The sequence below is a fragment of the Calypte anna genome, chromosome 5A (assembly GCF_003957555.1).
Source record: "Calypte anna isolate BGI_N300 chromosome 5A, bCalAnn1_v1.p, whole genome shotgun sequence".
NCBI lineage: Eukaryota > Metazoa > Chordata > Aves > Apodiformes > Trochilidae > Calypte > Calypte anna.
In genome coordinates this window covers 15,041,538-15,059,570 of record NC_044251.1, presented here as the reverse complement: position 1 = coordinate 15,059,570, position 18,033 = coordinate 15,041,538, and positions in this window count along the sequence as shown.

The window sequence follows — 18,033 nt, the reverse complement described above, 5'->3', positions numbered from 1 at the left end:
AATGCAAAATATGTTATTGGTATGTAATAATTTTTTAATCGAATAAAAATGCAATTTCCAGTTCCTGTTTAGAACTTAGTAATGCATTAGGCAAAAAAAAAACCCCAAACAAACAAACAAACAGAAATTTGCCCAATGGCAAGTTCAGAGATATCAGGAAAACTTTCTGTAAGGTGTTCATCTGTTCAGAAAAATAGCTTAAATAAATTATAGTAGAAAAGGTAATGGTAATGAGCAGAAATGATAACACACTCAGTAGCAGTTTAGGCATTTTGCACTGCTTATCAAATTGTGTTAATACAGCAGTAACCTTTCTATACGTAGGCCAAGAGGTTCCATGAACACAATGAATAACTATGCAGATGCTTCAACTCTCTCCACTTAACATTCATCATTACTAATAATTTCTTCCGTGGTGTCCAAGAAGGATAAACTACTTTGGCTCCAGGGTATTTTTGATCTGTAAAAGAATGACAGCTGCTCATATTTCTGTTTCAAGCATCTGCAAGAAGTCATTCAATATTATGCTGCTCTAAACTTATTCTACTTGACCAAGGGAGCATTGCAGAGGAGAAAAAAATACAAAGTTTCAAACTAGAAAAGTAGAACACATAGCACTCTTTTTACCAAGTATACTCCATGGCCAGTGACATTGGTATTAGAGATTGGTCACTTGCTCAGAAGGAATAAATAAAAGTTTCATTCAGGCTCTCAGATGAATCAGACAGCAACTTTAGGAGACAGAGAAGTGTAAACTTGACTTTGAATCAGCTTTATTGTTCAGTAGACTTTGAATGGTTTCATTCTAGAAATAGCTTTAATAATCAATATATGGTCTGAAATACAGATTCATAATGTAAATCTCCAATTAATCTATGAGTTTGCTTTGGTTTTCCTTTGTTGGGTCTGATGGCCAATGTATGAAAAAAATGTATGTCTAACAACATTCAAGCCGTTGTGACCTGGTGTTTGAGAATCTTACTTCAAACCCACTACCATTATCTTTTATCTAGAAACTGAGTTTGTCTTCAGTTTAAGACTTTAAGATTTCTAAACAATCAAAACTGAACTGCTCATCTTCAAACGGTGCCAAGTTATAGGTTTCTTAACATCTTCAGCTCATACTCAAACTCAAGAAACATCAGGATACTCTCTTTGGTTTATTTTCTGGTTGTATAAACCAGAAAGGTGAATTATTCCTTATTCCTCACACATTATATGATAAACTATGAACCCTAGGAGTCTTCCAGAGTCCTTCACTCTCTGATCATACCATACTTGTGTTGAGTGTTAACCTGACCCAGCCTTATCATAGAATCATAGAATCATAGAATCATAGAATAGGCTGGGTTGGAAGGGACCTCAGAGATCATCGAGTCCAACCCTTGATCAGCTACCGCCACAGTCACTAGATCATGGCACTGAGTGCCATATCGAGTCGCTTTTTAAATGTCTCCAGGGACGAAGATTTCTGCCCAGTGCTCTCTGAATGCCTTTCATAAACTTTAAATAATTAGGATTCGATGATCTTCCTTTGACTTGTCTGTCTTATGAGCCTGGAAGATATATACTCACTGGAGTTTTTGATATGGTGGCAGCTTTTATAGAGAAGATTCTCTTGAGAAAAAGATGATATTTATCAATACACGTTAATTGCCAGACTTCACGTTAGGGAAACGCCAAAGAAAGTTAGTAGTGACTTTGTATATTTCTGCCGTGCAAAATACCACCAAAATGAAATTACTTGTAATAAATGAATGAACGAAAGGTTATTTTAGAATGTAAACATATAATCCTTATTTTTTTTCAGTTGTTAATTACATTTTTATTTTTAGAACTAACAGTTTCAGTTTCAGCATTTTCCAACATTTCATTTGTGTTTAATTAAAAGTTCTTTTCCTATCTTGTCCTTTTCAAACAATTTTTAGTGTCTAAATTCATGGAGAGTCTGTGCAATTAAAACTGTAATTGCTGTGTTCCTTCTATTTAATTTTTTCCTTCTATTCTAATTAATGATGTAATAAATCTAAAAATTTTGGATTTGACTGCTCACCTGCCTTTTCCTCCTTTTTGGACTCTGTGGTCATTATTTAGCGTGTAATTTAAAACTTACTTTAGTTTGAAAGACTCTCTGAGATAAACATTTCAACTCGACTGCAGTGAGCATGAAGTACAAGGAAGATTAAATTATCCTGAAGTCTTTATAGAACAACTGAAAATTGAGGCTATGTACTGCAGGCTTTGATTACACAGTACATTTTCTTCTGGCTGTATGAGTGAACTAGTCTGAAGGTTTTTTTCTATTATAGGCTGTTCAGTGTTAATTAAATCCAGTAACATCTCACCTGAGAGAGATGGCATCTTACATGCCTTGACTGCAGTGTTTGCCCTTGACAAAGCATTAAAACATTTTGGAATTTGGCACTATGTTGCATGTAGGTAGTTAGAATTCACAGGAAATATGAGGCTGAACCATTCTTGACAAATTTTATGGAATGTGACAATTCAAATGCTAGAGAATTTCTTCCAAGGTTTAAGGAATATTCTTCAAAGGTTTTAAACTGTTAGGCTGCGAGACCATTATAAATTCTTAATGTTAATCATTGTGTTACATTTTAAAATATTTAACTGAGAAACTGACACCATGAAGGTGATAAAACCAGAATTACAGCGTGTGTATGTATCAGTCATGGAAATGCTCTTCTTTCACAAATTTCATAGAATCATAGAATCATAGAATTAGCCGGGTTGGAAGGGACCTCAGAGATCATCTAGTCCAACCCTTGACCCACCGGAGCAGTTGCTAGACCATGGCACTGAGTGCCACATCCAGTCTTTTTTAAAATGTCTCCAGGGACGGAGAATCTACCACCTCACCGGGCAGTCCATTCCATAGCCTAATCACCCTCTCCGTGAAGAAATTCTTTCTAATATCTAACCTAAACCTCCCCTGGCACAACTTAAGACTGTGTCCTCTTGTCTTGTTGAAGGTCGTCTGTGAAAAGAGTCCAGTTCCCACCTCGCTACAGCCTCCTTTCAGGTAGTTGTAGACAGCAATGAGGTCTCCCCTGAGCCTCCTCTTCTTCAGGCTGAACAGCCCCAGCTCTCTCAGCCTCTCCTCATAGGGTCTGTGCTCGAGTCCCTTCACCAGCCTGGTTGCCCTCCTTTGGACCTGTTCCAGGACCTCTACATCCTTCTTAAACTGAGGGGCCCAGAACTGGACACAGTACTCGAGGTGTGGCCTAACCAGCACTGAGTACAGGGGCAGAATCACCTCCCTGGACCTGCTGGTGACGCTGTTTCTGATACAGGCCAGGATGCCATTGGCCTTCTTGGCCACCTGGGCACACTGCTGGCTCATGTTCAGTTTCTTGTCAATGCAGACTCCCAGGTCCCTTTCTGCCTGGCTGCTCTCCAGCCACTCTGTCCCCAGAGTTTGTCCAGTCCTACTCTAAATCCATGGTACTGTTACTACAAAAACTGCAGGGAGATATGCTGCTACTTCTTTACTTCTGTGCAATTCCAAACTGGTTTGATACTGCCACTTCAACTTTTATTTTGTGCTTTTCCCCATGTCCTCATCCTGTGAGAACATAACAAACAATAAATCCATATTCAGTGTCTTTGTGCCACTTTACTACTCTCTAAAAATCTGCCATATTCCTTTGTTACTAATCTTTTTTTCTATACTGAAAATTCCTGGTTTGATATCCTTCCACAGAAACCTTGATTATCCCTATCCATTTTCTCCCTCTATTTTTTTATTGTCATTTCCTTTGAGGCAGTGCTCTGAACTGCCTACAGAATTTAGGAAGAGGCTGTGAATGATGTATGCAGAGGCATAACATTTTCTTCATTCCTTTCTTAATAAACTTGGGGTATTTCTACACTAAATAAAGATTATTCTCAATTACATCTGATTGAGAATAATATTCAACTCAAGTTTTCTGCTAATGCAACTGACATCAAATGCATTAATTTCACTACTAAAGTGAAACCACATCTTACTTTGTATTTTTTAAAAAAGCACAGGAAAGGGGCATATTAAAAGGAAGCAAAATTCCAGAGAGATTTTTTGAACAAATTTAGCATTCTAACTTGACTGATGTTCACAATTTTATTTTGGCAGTAACAGTAGAGTTACTGGTAGTGACACACAATATGAGGAGTCAATATTTTCTTAAAAGTAATCAAAAGTTATGATAATAGAAAGTGCAGATCAGCAGACTTTTAATACTTAATATTAACATGTGTCACTGTTTTAACCAGTAATGAGGTGACAGATGCTCTCTGTTATTTCCCCACTATCTTCCCTGAGGAAGGTGAGGAAGGGAATATGGGAGAGAGACTTTACATTTGGAAATAAAAACTAGGATAGGTTTAATAACGTAGTAATAGTGAATTAAAAATACACATAAATAAATGAATATTGAACCCACACTCCTCAGTTGGTCATTACTTCCCAACCAGAAAAGTCCCATACTGGATTAGGCAAGAGATGGGGGTGCCCAAGCCAAGAATTCCAGTGACAATCCACAAGAGCCTTAGAGAAACCAAGCTGGTCCTACTTGGGAAAGCAGGAGAAGGTAAACCATCTCCATAAATTATTTTCTTCTCTGGTGAGGAAGCAAAGAGCAGAAGCAATAACAAATGAAAGAGCAGAAAAAGAAGCCATAGGGTTCTTTTGGGAGTCATTTTATACTGACTGTCATGGAAAGAAACATTATGATTGGTCTCCTCCCCATAAGCACAGATGCTCCCCATTGCAATCACTACATCCACAGCCTGGAAGTTTTTCCTGGTATGTTCTTTTGTCCTGCTCTTCTCAAACCAGGACAACAAGCTTTATTGATTAACATTGAACAATGGCAATATTTATTTATTTAATTTTTGTTTAATTTTGTTTCTGACCTCTGTCACTTTTAATCATGTTCTGTGAACCTTGTGTCTGTGATGACTAAGGGCCTGAGTTGTATCAAGGTGAGAAATGTTTTTATTTTAAATTATACTGAAGGACTCAAAGGTTACTAGCACTAAAAAAAAAAAAGTATACAATTAGTTCTCACATGTATGTACCAAATAAGACCATAAAGTATATTTTTTTCTCACAAATTTTCAAGCATTGTTATGTCTATTTTACAGATAGGAAATCCAACTCCAAGAATATAGGAATTGTCAGACCTCTGTACAAGCTCTTTAGCCAAAAGGCTTGTTCACCAGTCAGTCTCCTAGAAGTGATTTCATTGGATCTGGAGATATACTAACACAGATAGACAGATAGACTTGGCTATAGGTGTAGATGATATACGTATAGATACATAGGTATATAAATGAATAACTTGTTTTTCATCTGATGTACAGGTAAAATTAATCATTCTGCCTGTGGTGTATGATTTAGTAGTTATTGTAATTCCAGAAATCTTTAGATAGTAATGTTATTTCATGGATAATGTACTTGTGGCTTCATAATTTGATTTTTTTTAATTGAAAACATTGTTCTTTATGACTTTGGGTTGGTTTTGTTTTTTGGGTTTTTTTTTTTTTTGTCTGTGTGGGCTGTGGATAAATATTGGAAAACATGATAGAGGGGCAACAGTATGGTCAACATTCAGTTGTTATGCTGTCAGTCACTGTATAAATTAAATGTAATTATATTTAAGATGAATAAGAGAGTGATATTTCATCTAGATGAAAAACAAATGAGAGACTGAGGGAAAGTAAGAGAACAGTGCAGGACATATTCCAAACAGTTCAACTGGGAAAATATTTTCTCAGTTAAAAAAGGTTTTTTAATCTTTTTTGCTTTTTGTTTTCTTGATGATGGAAGTTGGTTTTCACCATACACCAACCAGGACTTGATCATATTAAATAATCTGGTTTCATCTCTTTACATGTTACTTGTTATCTCTTTCCCCATCATAGCTACTGACAATTTTATATTTCATTCATATTGACTTTAAAGTTTGCCCTCATGTGAAGTGGTTTTCAACACAGGACATTTTAAAAATGTTGTGCTTTACTCATTTCTCTCTTGGCATAGCTATCATAATAACTATTTTAATGTACGCCTGTGGATTAGTTCTCAACTCTGTTATTTAATGATATAAACTAAATTTAATGATATAAACTAAAAATACACGTATTTTTTTGCATTTTACCATGGAAATATTTCCTTTCCTCACTCATTAGAGTGAATTTTATTTACAGTTGAGCTAGAACTTGATTCCTTCAGAACCTGCATATATTGCTTTCCTCATATAAGAATGCATTTTATCATTTCAGGAAAAGCTGCCCTAGGGCTTGATAATCTAGTGAGTGCTTCTTAGTTGCAGCTATTGTTTTTTTCTCTGATTCAGAGTACAACTTTTTGAGCACTGTTTTCAGGATGGCATAATTTTAGGAGTCTAATAAAAGTAAACTTTCTCAGAGTATGTTTTAGTTCAGTTTAGTGTTCTAGAGAGACAGCTAACCTGAGCTATTGTAACTCATGTCAGAAAGGATTTCAGCAAGCACTCTTGCCAGAATCTGTACAGTGCAGTGATACAGTGGCAGGTTCACTCCCCCAGAATACAAACATAAACCAAGAGTACAGCACAATACATGGAGGAGTTTCAGAGAAAATCTTGAGATTGATGGAGAGAAAATCTGCGTCAAATCATTGAGAGTGAGAGAGAACCAGCTTAGAAAAAACAAACATTTTGTCAGAGTTCTGTAACAAAATTTGTAAAATTATATATATATATACATACACAGGTGCTTCACTCTCTTCCCAGTCAAGTGAGCAATAATTAGAACACATCAAATGACAGATTATGCTTTTGCACTGAGCTACATACACCTGATGCAGCTGACAGACAGATTTACAGCTCAGAAAAAAAAATACTGCTGAAATATATCCTGTCTTTACTCTTTCCACTGTATCTCAAGATCATAATAAAGGGACAAGAACAAAGTCTGAAAATGGCATATTCCCTTTCTGTGCTCAAAAGAGCTTGGAAAATGGCTGCACTGACAGAAATATCAGTTCCAAAACCTGTCTTTGTTTCATAATTTTTGTTTGCTTCCTTGTTTGTTTTTCTTTTATTATCTTCCAATCTCCATCATCCCCTTTTGCTAAGTAACTGAAGAAATATTTTTTAAAAAAGGAAAAAGTAATAGGTAGAAAATAAAACTTAAAGTATGAAACTAAACCAGAATAAAAACAAATGTGTGAGACCCTTCATTGTTACATAAAGGGAAATATTCACTGAAATACTTCTGTTTGCAATTTTCTCTTCAAAGTGTCAAAGACTTTTATTATTTTTTTACTCACTTGAAAGAAAATTGAAAAGCTGTATTTAAGCTTCCTAATTAAGTCCACTGTCTCTTTTCCTATAGAAGAGAAGAGGAATTGTAAAGGCTTGTTTGGCTACATTTTTGTTCTCAAAGGTAATGTTTCCTTTTTACTTTGAGCCCTTCAATAACAGAATCCTAACTGACAAATTCTCATAGTTTACTTACATTCGCAAGGTTGGTTTAGTTTAGTTTGGTTTGTTTCTGCAGATAGCTGTACTACCAAATGATTTGCCTTAAATATTTTTTATTTCTGTTTGGTATTCCTTCTATTGTAGCTTAATGTGCAATACCTTCTTGACCATGAACTCACACATGAGTTATTACACAGTAATGCAGGGATATAATATCATTGTGGGCAGATTAATCTTAAGCAGCCAAGATATTTAATAAAGCTAAATTAGTTCCATGAAACTATCTCCTCATAAACTTCAGAAGAAGTCATACAGTCCTGCCTGAGATATTAGCTCTTGCTGTCTGCCTGTAGAAATTATTTTTAAGTATTAGATTTTTCTAATGCTCAGTATATAAAACCTGTCCATAACTACAGCTATAGGAACAGAGATGGATAGATGAAGTCATTTCTAAAACCTACTGAGATTTCAGTTACACTGCTTTTTGCACTGCGGACATATCCAAACTGCAATTTTGGCAGACAGGTAAGGCTGAAACTGCTTACTTGAAGGGATAGATATAGGAGAAATAAAACCTTCTCAGACTGTATATGCTGGATCCATCCTAGATTGACCTGTTTGGCTATTTTCTTTGTAGAAGATAACATGCATATTCTCATTTCTTTATCCCATTCTATTGTGGAGAATGGAAGAAGAAAGCTATAGGGAAAGGGAAGGCAGAAAAATGCAGACTGAACTTCTTCTTTCAGTTTGGTGAAAATATTTATGAATTATTTCCCCCTGCAATATTCACCTAAATCTGGTCAGTGTTTATTATAATACCTTCACTGTGAATCCGACTGCCTGCACTGACTGTCCTGAGTGTCAAATATCTTCATTGTCACACTTGAACACTTTGTAGAATAATCTACTTACATTTTTCCTGGAGTTTCCACCCCCAGCCCCCTGCCCCCTTACTTCAGTTCTATAGTTTTTACATGATTATTTAGATTTTTAAAAAATGTTGGTAGGATATGAAGTTTGCCATCTAAACTAAAAGAGCATTTGAACTACTGGAATAAATGTTCCTATTTAGGCTTTTTCCGTTGTGAATTTCAGGGAAGTGAGGCTCTACAAATTTCAACTAGTCTAATGAGACAAGTGTGGAAATTTGTAGCAGTGACACCTACCACTGGAGTGCAGAGGTCAGGTTGCTAGGGCTGTGTTATGTACATGGTAATACCAAGCAATCTTCAAATTAAGATGAGCTCACCTGAAGTTAAGAAAATTATTCCCCTTTCATTTTTAAGCTTTATTCAGCACCCTTAGTACAGTTCCTCATTTCTTTTTGAAGCCACTAACAAGGTGGGTGTCAGTCTCTTTTCCTAAAAGCAAGTGATAGGACAAGAGGAAGCGGTCTCAAGTTGCACCAGTGGAAACTTAGATGGGACATGAGAAGAGTTCTTCACTGAAAGGGTTGTCAGGTTTTGGAACAGGCTGCCCAGAGAAGTGATGGAGTCACCATCCTTGGAAGCATTTAAAGGATGTGTAGGTGTGGCAGTTAAGTGCACAGCCTCGTGGTGGGCTTGGCAGTGTTAGCTTTGTTGTTGGATTTAATGATCTTAAAGGTCTTTTCCAGCCTAAATGATTCTATGACTAAATGCTGAAACTGAAAACATACACAGTATGTCTAACATGAAATCCTAACGATCTTTGAATTTTGATCTGGGTTTTTTAACTGAAATTCATTTTTTAATAGCATGACAGTCTTTAATCAAGCAATTCTGAATTAATGTATTTACAGTAGCAAATAATTATTTCTACAGAAAGGTCTAAAGATAATATAACTATGCTTCTGATGAAAAACAGTTCTAATGGCAGTAACAGTATGACAAACAGGGTAAAATATAGCAGTGATACAGAAAATGGCATTTTTTCCCAATATTTTTTTGGGTCAGCCGATGTCATGGACACAGTATGGCAGAAAATGTCTGTAACACAGAGCTCTGCAAGGCTTCAGAGACAGAGCCCTGTGACAATAATTCTTTGTGATCAGACCTGGGAGGGCAGACATTATGTCATTCCTGAACTTTCTTTAGTCCGTAGGAGGCCCAGCATCTTATTCTTCTTGGTGTCACAAATATTACAGTTTACTTTTTCTGAACAGAACTGCAACAGCAGCTCCATAACCATTAAACTAACTATCCTTTATTTCCTGAGCTACTTGTTACTACTATCTGTATAAAACTGTGATTGTACCATAAAATATAAGGAAAAAAAAAAAAAGGAAGAAAAATTTTATTGCTAAACAAAACCTATATAAAGCAACAGTCATGTCAGTACAAGTCCAGAACCAGTAAGCCCAGTGAGCTGAGGCCTCACAAAATCACTGCAAAGCCTCTGGGCTGCTTTTAGCAGTGGTAATTCTGTAGTGTGGAGCTACAGGGCTGCATGAACAAAATATTTCTCTTACTTTCCACCCAGATAAAATCCTACATCTTCATCATCACTGCAAAAATAACTACACAGGATTTTTATTTTATTTTTTTTTTTTTTAGCAAGAGGAGACTCTTCATTATGATTAATGATTCTTGCAAAGCATTGTGGGCTTTTTATGACTGAAGGACAGCCTGTCTTGGCAATCCTACTTATTATCAGGTCTGCAAGGCAATAGAATGGCTGTGTTAATATGATTTATCCTCCTGACTTCATAGATTTGGTTCTTTACATTTAATGTATATTGATCTAAAGCTGCTATGAGTCTTTGTTTTCTTTATTGAATTCAATGAAGACCATACTAAGCCTTGGAACAGAGTATCAGTCAGGCCCGATTTGATTAAGCTCTGCTCAACATTAGTATGTAAGATCCTCATTTGTGAGATTGTCAGGAAAAAAAATCTCTATAGGTGAGTGAGCAAAAAGGTTCTTTTAAACTAAGGGAAGTTTATTAGCTGGCATAAACTAGGAACTACTTTAAACTAGTCTTTTTTTCCTATGAATTGCAGTACATTTTTATTAACAACTTTATTTTTTTCCTTCATGTGTTTGAGAAAAAAATCTCAACTGTTGTTACTGATCTATTCTAATATTGGAATATCTCTAGGAGAATTGGGAAAAAAGTGCTTAGCAAAACAGACACAATTGCACTGAATTTCCCAGAAGTTCTGGGTTTTTGTTGTCTTGTTTTTCAACTAGGGAGACATGGTAGGATACTGTTGGATAATCTAATATGCAATTCATGGTATATGGCAATTACAGAACTAGAACCATTTTATTCTGAGGCATCTATGTTACAAGAGAAGGAAATTATCACAAATGCACATGCTTGGTAACACAGTATATTTCATGATTTATTTAATTGTTCTTTTTCTGGCCAAAGTTCTTGTCAGCAAACAGTCCTCTGCAAAGACATTAAGAGCATTTTTTAGAAGAGATTTGTAACCTAAAAACATTTTTAAAATCCATAGGTGGATTAAGTCTTGCAGATTTTTAATCTCAATTAAATTTAAGATAAAATCTTTTGTAAATCTGAGTCCAGTTGCTCTCAGAGTCCCCTGGTTCACAGGTGATTACTCTGTCATATAACCACCTCTTTTCCACCTGCCAGCTTGGCAATGCTTCCTTCACATTGTAAATACCCTGGCTGTTCTGAAGTGTTTTACGAAACTGATGTAAATTGGACCTGGTACTGGGGAGGCCAGCATAGCTATGTGTAATGAAAACTGCTACTACAAAGGATTCTAAAAAGAGGAAATCCCCGAATAAACTATCAGTGGAGGGTTTTTTTGCATCCATATTAAAATTTCCTTTCATGTGGTTAGTTTACATAAAGTGGCTACCTAGGGATATTCTTTACAATTAGTTGACATATTGTTTATGTTCTTGTTGTTACCCTGTACATATAATGATCTGAAATCAGATGAAAGAAGTTTTACCACCACCACCCCAATACCTGAGAGACTGCAAACCCCCTCCAAGTTTGCCATTTAAATCCCAACTGTGCTGTTGCCTTTAACAGCAAGACAGCACATTTTGTAGATTAAACCAATAAACTAGCAAACATAAAAGAAACAAATCTCATAATTGTGGATTTCAATTAAAGAAAGGAGGATCAAAGCAAACATTCTGCTTGGAATTGCACAGCTGCTATCTACACAAAATGAGAAAAAAAAAACCCCTTCTCCGGCTAGCCATAATTTTTGGGGTGGGGGAAGGAGGAGGGAGAGCTCAAACCCTGCAGTAGGACAGATTGCTTATGCTTCTCACGTCCCAATCAGTAATACAGAAATATTGAGTAATAAATTCCTTGCCTCTCCTGATCTGAGAAGCTCCCACCATCTGTGAAAGACAATTTGTAACAGCTTTAGTATTAAGATTCAGTAAACAGACAATCACAAGCATTGTGCCAAACAGTGTCTGCGTTTGGAGGAAAAAACATAAAGCAAAAGCCTAAGTAACACCACAACCCTTGTATTGCAAAATTATCCAGTGACCCAAACAGTTTTGATTGCGGTGGGATTCTTTTTTTTCCTTCTTTCCCCTGTCAGCAAGGAGTGCTGGAGTCTGCACACAATTCAGCTACATCTGTGGGCTGTGTATGTAGGCCTTATCCTAATGTGTTGAATTATTATTGATGGCTGAGGCAGTTCTGCTCTGCTGGTGAACCAATAATGTCAAGGCAGTACCTGCAAGATTAATTATAGGAGAGAATGGCCTCTGGTTTCCAGGGACTGAGACATTAATAGAGACTGAGCATTAGTTTCAGGGGATTCAACAGACAGCTGAACAAATGCCTCAGACAATGTTATACATGCTAAATCCTGGCACTTACCTCTTAACAGTACTGAAAAAAAAGTTCAGAGCAATTCTGTTTAAACTGGGAAAAAACAGAAGGCTCTATAAAACAAATGAAAAGGAAACAAAACAATACTGAAGTTGCTAAAGCAAGTTAGGCTCTATAAAGCTATGTGAACATATTGCTTTCTGCAGTATGCTGAAGAGAAAGGAGGCTGATTTCTGTACCATTAACAGAACAAGGAACTGCTTTTTGGTGACTGACAGTACCTAGGTTTTCCAAATATACACATGGCAATCTGCACATGGCAATATAAATTGCATCAAAAAGCAGAATATTTTATGCTGTTTCTCTTGTACCACTGCAGTGGAAATTTGTACTCCATGAAGCATTTCAGCTGTGGAGAACTGAGAATATGCAGTGAATGAAGCTGCAGCCATAGCAACAGCTACATAATTTTTCAGGCAGTGACAAGGCACACGGTACCAAATTTAAGCAATATAACTCCTACACTCACTTCCAAAAAAAAAAAAACCCCAAACAAAACAACAACAAAAAAAGCCCACAACACTAACAAAAAGCCAAAAGTGGAGAAGAGGGTGCAGAATGCCATTTGTTGCAAAGCAATCATGCCTCCCACCTTATCATGACCCTGGGCTTCCTGCTTTTTGCTTGTGTGATCAGAGGTGCAGCTGAGAGATTAGTTGTAACTCCCTCTTTTGTCTTTTAGTTTTGGTAGGTGATATCCCTCTTTCCCTTTTCTTTCACTTCCTTAGCCTGATATTTTTGAAAGTGCCTTGGGAATTTAGAGACTGAATTTTCAATGTGTTGTCCCGATACACACCCATTGTGCCTTTTTCTGTTTGTGCAATACTTTTGACAAAATAACCCCAAAATTAATAAAATCCAGATGCCGGTGTGGCTCAACAGACTGAAGTACAGGTTTATGAAACTGATCTGAAAAGGAAATGAAAAAATGTTTAGCTGATTTTCCAGTTTCACAGTTGCTTAGTGCAATACTGCTTTTCTTCAAAGTTAAAACAGCAGCAGGAGGACTATTAAGCAAATGCACTGGTGATTGAAAGATCCACAGTAGAATGATATATTCAAGCTTCCAACATTACTTTGTGCCCTTAGCTTCTAGGTGATTTCTTTCACAGTAGTCCTTTGAAACTCCACTACCAATTCTTTTTTGCCTACAGGTACAGGATAGAAGACCCCGAGGAACTTTGCACATCTCAGACTAGTTGGGAGGTTTGCAAGCTGAAATAGAGGTGAAAATGAAGCTGACAAAAGGGATTAACATTTTGTTCTGAAATGAAACAGTGGGGCTCCTGAGTATGTTTTTCACTCCATGCTGGAAAGAATACCAATCTTTAAAATATTTTTTTTCTAAACTAGATCATGTCAAAATGCCTAATTTTAGATGGAGCATACCAAAGGCTGATTATTTTTTTTTTTTAGGTTTGTGTTTTAGTTATTGAGTCCATGAAAAACTTCAGAAACATTCTTTTGCAACAGACACAACTTCACAAAGCCTTCCTATCTTAATAAAGTAGAAAATACCCGTGATGCTATATTGATCTGAAAAGAATACAACCAATTTGAGTAGCAAAGCTAGTTTCTCCACTGTCAGTCCAAGTCACTTTGGCCAAGACTGACTGAATAATTAAAATAATAATTAATATAATAATAATTAAAAGTGCAAAATCCACATCCAGCACCAGTAGGAAAGCATCCCTTGCTACACTTTTCCTGTGTGAGTCTTGAGAAGGAATGAAGTCCTGAAATTAAATCTTGTTGAGCTGTGCTACAAAAAAAGGCAGTTTAGAATTGTTCAATTTGTCACCGTATCTTTTCTGTTCTGATTTTCATTTGAGCTGCTCAGCAGTCACACAGAAATGCTCAGTTTCCTGTCATATGCCATAAAGAAGTCACAAGATGTTAAAAGCATGACTGACAGTAGAATATGTTACTATGTTTGTTACCATCCTGCAGATAATCTCTTGCGAGAGTGATTAGTTAGTTAAAATGTCACATTGTTCCTAACCAGATTGAAGAAAGTGAGATGTCCTGGCTTCATGGTGTCTTTCTCAAAGAGTAGTTTGTGGAGGTGTGAAGAGATATGATGAAATTCTGTTATGTGACAGCATTCTTCCTTTTGAAGTTCTATTTGATCTTGTAGTCAAAGGTTGTCATGTTTATGCTGATATTTTTCTTACAGCTAATCCTGAGTTTCCAAATGAAAAGTGTTCTGAACCCAAAAGTGACACTTTCCCCCCAAACTCTAAAAAGTTTTAAAATAGGAAATAAAAAGTCTTAAATTATGTACATCGTCTTAATATTGTGTTGGTACTTCAAATGTTTTTGAACTGGAATAAATTTATAGTCATTATAGAATCTTACCTCCAATGAAAAGAAATTACTTGCCTCAAAAAACCTGGACTCAAAAAGAAGACAAGTTGGCCAAGTACATTGAATCCAAAGCAAATAATATGTAGCATGGGTTATTTTTAAATGACGAGGCTTTTAAACAATCAGATTTATCATACTGATGAATTCTCCCTTATACTGTGTGTCTATGAAGGCTGTTGGCAGGCAAAATCAGCAGAACTTGCTCAGAAACAGATTTATGTCAAAACTCCAGAGCAAAAACTCTAAACATTTCCAATATCACTTTTGAAGTCACAGAATTTTTATTGCTCTACTGTCACCAAACTCTTAGAAAACAGTTTCTCTCCCTCGCAGTGGAAATTAAGAGGTACAATCCATCTGACACATTTTCGATCAGTTGATAGGCATTTGGAAACAGTAAGAAACAGGCAAAGTCTTGGTACTTTCTCTTGAGTTGTGGAGGGTGTTATGAGCTGATCAACTTCAGTTAGTGCAGTGCACCCTGCTAAAATGGTATTCTTCATGAGTTTTCATCCACCCAGATGTTACCGTATGCTGAAACTGCTCAAAAAGGTAGGCAGTATTTAAAGAATATTAGCCAGGGTAACTTAAGTGGAGAAGAAGTAAACTAAGGAGGCAAGGAATTACAGAACAGGATAGTCATTCCTAAATTATTCATCAAACAATTAATTATTTAGTGCAGTGGACATTTTTACCAGCTCCTCAAAACTGAAACAAGATGTTCTGTAAAAAAGCCATCTGAGACCAAATAAAGAAAAAATCTGAGAAAAAGTGATGGTTCTTCCTTTGGGTAGCTATTTGTATTGGACTTGTTTGGGTTACTAGAAATCCATGATTGTGTGTTATTTGCTTTTCAATGCTCATCGTTCATCTCTTCTTTCAGGAAACAAAGATAAAAAAGAAAGAAGAAAAGTTACAGCTTATTAAATATTTATGCTACTGGTAGAAGGAAATTATGCTTTGTTTTACAAGAATTTCTGCTGTTATACTTTTTCACAGAGTTTGTAACCCACTGTCATGCTTCATGCTTACTGTATTACTATTAAAATAAATAAAAATTGGAAAGCTGTATAACTTCACTCGAACTTCCTAGAGGAATTAGGCAAAAATAAAAAGGATTGAAGCTTTATTCTTTATTCATATTCTGAAGTATCTGAGGTGTTTAACAATCCTAGTATAAGCTTCTAGTGAATACTAGCACTCTGTATTAAGCACATTTTAAATTATCTATGTACATAACTTCTAATACCTTTGAAAAGCCAGCTTGACTTCTTAAAATATAGCAAATACGAAATGCAATGCACAAATACATACAAAAAATTCCAAGTAAGCTCTTCCCTAAGACATTGAAGACTTTTAATAGTTCCTGGGGGAAAAAAAGGAAAGGATAAATATAAAGATTCAAAACTAGACTTGAAGTGTCCTTTAGATGTTTAGTGAATAACAGCTGTATGACTTTAACCTCTTGTATTAATATATTTGCTTTGCTCAGCACTGATACTGACACCTACATCTCTTCTTTTGCTGCACAGAAAAGCAATTGAAGTCAGAGTTTAAAACTGAATATTTTCTGAACGTTAATTCAGTGAAGTACAATACTTTGTTGTTTAAATCCATGATCAAAAGAGGCATATTTTCCTAAGACAAAGTCGATTTCTGGAATAAGATGTGGTAGATATTTACAGCACAAAACCCATTACCAGGATAAAATAGCTTTTAATCTCTATCCATTTTTCTTTCCCTCTGAGAATAATTACCAACATAACTGGCACACCACCTATTGTACAGTGTCCCAGCTTCTGCATGGATATTCACTATTTTTTTAACTGATGATAAGAACAAATTATTTCTCTTGTGTGTGAACTTCTAGTTGAAAATTGCATTTGTATGCAATTTTTCAGGCAGACATTTAGTGAGGAGTACACTGAGTGATTTCACAGCTTTATAAATGCATTCATAAAGTTCAGCTCATGAAAAATGAAGGGAATTTGAAAGTTACTTGCTGTAGTCAAATGCTATGACTCAGGGTAGTTTAATCTAGATAAGTAGGAAACTGTCCACTAACTAGAAGTCATCTATCTACCTTCAATAATGCATGACTAGTGGTCTACAGCCAGGGCTTGTGGCTCTATTCTGTGGAGCTCAGTGCCAGCATTTCAATCCAGATGTCTGTAGGGATGAAGGGTGGCTGCAGTTGTTGCTTAAAAAGGTGGTAGCAGGAGTAGGTGACTCTCTCTCATTGTGAATGTGGGAAAGGACTTGCATAGTTTTCCCTCACCATCTTTTTCCCAGTAACACTGTTTTTTTCTGAAAGTGATGTACTAAAGCATTAATGGGACTCAGAGACAGGGGAAGGTAGGGGTGTGCAGGAAACCAAACTACAACTGTCCCTCAATGGTATTAGGAACTTGTTCAGTTTCAAGATTTCAAGCCAGGAAGGGAAATGGTACCTAAAGGAATACTTCTGGTTCTTCCACAAGACTGAATTAATATTGTCATTATCCTTGGGGTGATAAAATTCAATTATGCTTACAGTGCTTACAAGTTTTGAGCTGTCTGTGCTACAGATTTAACAAAAGAGAAGGATAATTCTTTAGGTAGAAATATCCCTCTGTGACACAGAAGTCCTAGATTGTTCCTATAGCTCTAGGTAAGGCTTCTCATGAATTGATGAACAATTCAGTAGTTTTACATGTTTAGAAGTGACCTGTATCTTTATCTCCATATGTCAAAATCCAGACAATAAGAAGTACATTAAGGAGCAATAAGACAGAAGAGCAACAGATGAAAAAAACTAAATGTTTTGATGCCATTTGGACTGTAGAACTACTTAGAGTAAATAATCAGAAAAAATATTTTATTTCCTTTTAAAATTAGAAACAGATGAGGAAATATGAGATCTTCTAATGCATTTTCTGACTTTACAAAAGATACTTTTTTGTTACAAAGATCTTGAGTTAGTTTCATAGAAGTTCAGATGACTGTGAATTTGCCTTCTCAAGGAATTTTTCTTTGCAGTTTCCTATTTCTAGACCAAATGAGATTGAATTTTATGATTTTATAAAAGGTACTATCTTCTAAATAGATTTTATTCAGAAATTCATGATCTGTTTTATCTGGGTTTTTTCTTTGCAATGCACATGCTCTTCTCATAGCAGGTCAGATGACTGTGAAACTGCCTTCTCAAGAAATATCTCTTCCTGCAGGGTTTCTTATTTCTGAACTGAGAGAGATAAAAAAATAATAACTTTTGATTTGCTCCTCCAAGCAATCAAAAAATTTCTAGTTAACATGTCAGTGATCACACTAGGTTATCTCATAACTGTGATGAATGTGTCCTTTGCATTCATTTCTCTTGTTAGAGCTCAGATCTTTAAA